Source organism: Morus notabilis, unplaced genomic scaffold (assembly GCF_000414095.1).
Source record: "Morus notabilis unplaced genomic scaffold, ASM41409v2 Scaffold770, whole genome shotgun sequence".
Lineage (NCBI taxonomy): Eukaryota > Viridiplantae > Streptophyta > Magnoliopsida > Rosales > Moraceae > Morus > Morus notabilis.
In genome coordinates this window covers 45,695-50,593 of record NW_010358627.1, presented here as the reverse complement: position 1 = coordinate 50,593, position 4,899 = coordinate 45,695, and positions in this window count along the sequence as shown.

Here is a 4,899-nt window from a genome sequence, read left to right as displayed (position 1 = left end):
ATATTAATTTTAGAACACCAAACATAAAAAAATTTAAAATTTTGACCCATCTCGGCCCCTGGATGTCCCACTATGCGGACGGGGGCTTTTTGACAGTACTTTTTTTGTCCCTTTTTAGGCCATTTTTTCCAAGCATGCCCACAAAAATGTAAGGGTGGTGTCTACAAAAATTTTTAATTTTTTGACGTTGTTTTTTATTTTATTTTATTTTTAAAATACGAAAAATAAAAAAAATCATAAAAAATGGAGTCTTCATCAAAAAATGATGCCGCTTATTCTATTAACTCCTAAAAATTGTACATTAATTTTGAATGCAAAACATATATAAAATTGTAAATTTTTGACACATTTCGGCCCTTGGGCACCCCACTACGCGGGTCGGGGCTTTTTGACAGTATTTTACTTTTTTGTCATTTTTAGGCCTTTTTTTTTTGTAAGCATGCATAGATTAATGTAAGAATCATATCTACAAAATTTCATAATTTTGTGACGTCGTTTTTATTTTCTATTATTTTTCAAAAATGAAAAATAAAGAAAATCATTAAAAATATAATATTTCGTAAAAAAAAATGGAGCTACTATTGCATTAATTCTTAAAAATCATGTATTAATTTTAGAATGCAAAACATAACTAAAAAATTTAAATTATTAACCCATCCTAGCCCCTAGGCGCCCCAGTACGCGGGTCGAGGGCTTTTTGAGAGCGTTTTATTTTTTTTTGTCATTTTTATGTCATTTTTGCAATACATGCCCAGAAAAAGTAAGGATCGTGTCTGCAAAATTTCAAATTTTTTTGTCGTCGTTTTTATTTTATTTTATTTTTTTAAATACAAAAAATAAAGAAAATCATAAAATATAGAATATTCATCGAAAAATGGTGCTGCTTGGTGCATTACTTCCTAAAAAAATCGTATATTAATTTTAGAATGCAAAACATAAATAAAAAATTTAAATTTTGAACACATCCCGGCCCCTTTGTGCTCGACTATGCGGGCCGGGGGATTTTTGACAGCGTTTTACTTTTTTTCTCATTTCATGAAGCCATTTTTGCCAGACATGCCCAGAAAAATGTAAGGATGGTGTCTACAAAATATAATAATTTGTTGACGTCATTTTTATTTTATTATATTTTTTAAAGATGAAAAATAAAGAAAATCATAACAAATAGAATATTCATCAAAAAATTGTAGCACTTGTTGCATTAATTCCTAAAACTTATATATTAATTTTAGAATGCAAAACATAAATGAAACATTTAAAATTTTGACCTATCCCGGCCCATGGGTGCCCCATTACGCGGGCGGGAGGCTTTTTGACAGCGTTTTACTTTTTTTCTCATTTTTTGAGGCCATTTTGTCCAGACATGCCCATAAAAATGTAAGGATCATGTCTGTAATATTTTATAATTCTTTGACATCATTTTTATTTTATTTTATTTTTTAAAGATGAAAAATAAAGAAAATCTTAAAAAATAGAATAATGATCCAGAAATGGTGCCATTTGTTGCATTAATTCCTAAAAATCGTATATTAATTTTAGGATGCAAAACATAAATAAAAATGTAAATTGTTTATCTGTCCCGGTCCATGGGCGCCCCATTAAGCGGGCTGGGGGCTTTTTGAGAGCGTTTTACATTTTTTTGTCATTTTTTGAGACCATTTTTTGCAGGCATGCCTAGAAAAATATGAGGATCGTGTCTGCAAAATTTTATAATTTTGTGATGTCATTTTTCTTTTATTTCTAAAAATCATCTATTAATTTTAGAATGCAAAACATATATAAAAATTTTAAATTTTTGAGCCATCTCGGCCTCTGGGCACCACACTACGTGAGGCCGGAGCTTTTTGATAGCGTTTTATTTTTTCTTGTCATTTTTTTAGGGCTATTTTCCCAAGCATGCCTAGAAAAATGTAAGGGTGGTGTCTACAAAATTTTATAATTTTTTGACGTCATTTTTATTTTATTTTATTTTTCAAAAATGAAAAAATAAATAAAATCATAAAAAATAGTATTTTCATCAAAAATGGTGTCAATTATTGCATTAATTCCTAAAAATTGTATATTAATTTTAGAATGCAAAACATAAATAAAAATGCAACCTTTTGACACATCCCTGCCCCTGAGCGCCACACTACCCGAGTCGAAGGCTTTTTGACTGCGTTTTATTTTTTTGTTTTCATTTTTTAGGGAATTTTTGCAGGCATGCCCAAAAAAATATAAGGATCGTATTCGCAAAATTTCATAATCTTATGATATCATTTTTATTTTATTTTATTTTTCAAAGATGACAAATAAAGAAAATCATAAAAAATAGAATATTCATAAAAAAGGGTGCTGCTTGTTGTATTAATTTTCAAAAATCGTATATTAATTTTAGAATACAAAACATAAACATAAATATAAATTGTTGATCCATCGCAACCCCAGGGCGCCCCATTACGCGAGCCGGGGGCTTTTTAATAGCGTTTTACTTTTTTTGTCATTTTTTCCTCTCATTTTTTGTAAGCATGTGCCGAAAAATGTAAGGATCGTTTCTACAAAATTTCATAATTTTGTGACGTCATTTTTATTTTATTTTATTTTTCAAAGACGAAAAATATAGAAAATCATAAAAAAGAGAATATTCATCAAAAAATGGTGCCGCTTGTTATATTAATTCCTAAAAAATTGTATATTAATTTTTCTAGGCATTAATACAAATGTAAATTTTTTATTTATCCTGGCCCTAGGGCGCCCCCTGCGCGGGCCGAGGGCTTTTTGACAGCGTTTTACTCTTTTTTTGTCATTTTTGAGGCTATTTTTTGCAAACATTCCTAAAAATAATGTAGGGATCGTGTCTGCAAAATTTCATAATTTTTTGACATCTTTTTTATTTTATTTTATTTTTCAAAGATGAAAAATTAAGAAAATCCTAAAAAAATAAAATAATCATCAAGAAATGGTGCTGCTTGATGCATTAATTTCTAAAAATCGTATCTTAATTTTAGGATGCAAAACATAAATAAAAATATAAATTTTTGATCTATCCCGGCCCCTGAGTGCCCCATTACGTGGGGTAGGCACTTCTTGACAATATTTTACTTTCATTTGTCATTTTTTGAGGCCATTTTTCACAGGCATGCCTAGAAAAATGTATAGATCATGTATGCAAAATTTCATAATTTTGTGACTTCATTTTTATTTTATTTTATTTTTCAAAGATGAAAAATAAAAAAAATCATAAATAATAGAATATTCATTAAAAAATGGTGCCGCTTATTGCATTAATTCCTAAATATCGTATATTAATTTTAGAATGCAAAATATAAATAAAAAATTAAATTTTTGACCCATCCCTGCCCCTGGGCGCCCCCCTACGCGGGCTAGGGGCTTTTTGACAGTGTTTTACTTTTTTTGGTCATTTTTTGAGGCCATGTTTTGTAGGCATTCCTAAACAAATGTGATGATTGTGTCGGGAAAATTTCATAAATTTTTGACATCGTTTTTATTTTATTTTATTTTTCAATGACAAAATATAAGGAAAATCATAAAAATAGAATAATAATCAAGAAATTGTGCCACTTGTTGCATTAATTCCTAAAAATCTTATATTAATTTTAGAATGCAAAGCATAAATAAAAAATTTAAATTTTTGACCCATCCCGGCCCCTGGGCGCCCCACTATGCGGGTCGGGGGCTTTTTGACAGTGTTTTGCAATTTTTTTGTCATTTTTTGAATCCATTTTGTCTAGGCATGCCCGCACAAATGTAAGCATGGTGTATACAAAAGTTTATAATTTTTTGACGTCATTTTTATTTTATTTTATTTTTCAAAGACGAAAAATAAAGAAAATCATAAAAAATAGAATCGTCATAAAAAAATGGTTTCTCTTGTTGCATTAATTCCTAAAAACCGTATATTAATTTTAGAATGCAAAACATAAATAAAAACATGTCCTTTTCACTGTTAAGGAAAATGATAGTGATGAAAAACTTGTTGTCTCCAACAACATTGTAGAAGTCTTTCAATTATGGGTGGCAATTTGTGTTGACGGGTCGTATTCATGTCGTGTTGAACCTCTCAGTTGACACGAATAGGTCTGACACGAACACGAATCATTTATTAATCGTGTCCAAATACAAAACCCAATCACGTCCTGTATATTAGCGGGTTGACACGACACGACTAACTGTCACGCCCCCCAGACGGGGTGGGTGACGTGGAACTCGATTTGGGATTAATAAAGCAGATTTCCAACCGGGTCCCACACTTAACTGCATAAAAATATAAATAAACGACATAATCCAGGAGCCTCTGACACACATGGCTCCACCCCACAGGACATACAGTATCATACATACATGCACATGTAAATAATCAATTACAATAGACATCATCCACAGTCTAGTAAATCCAATATTAAATAGGTTTACATAATTTCTCAAATTCCTTACATTTGTTCAAGAGGATAAACTCAATCCTCACTTGATCCAACAGTAGCAACTCCAGCTACCCTGCACCGCTCCTCGAGTCTCCTGAGAGGGGTTTAACATTTAAAACATAAAACGTGAGCGAAAGGCCCAGTAGGATATAATTAGAAATATTTAGAATAAATGAGCGCATGAATAAATAATTGAATACATAAATAAAATAAGACATTCAGTCCCGACAGAACAGCCGGAACCTCACATCCTTTTTCTCAAAGGAAATATAACTGAAAATAACCATGTTACAGGCTTCAGCAAGTAATTAGTACAAATTACTTACCTAACCAAGTGCCTCGCCTACCCGGACCGGTTTCGGGTTCTACCCCCGAGGATGCACTCTCCGCATCCTATCTAGGCCTACAGCAATAGACTCTATTACCAGTTCACAAGACCTCTTATCTTAAGAAATCATCCATTTAACATTATGAAATC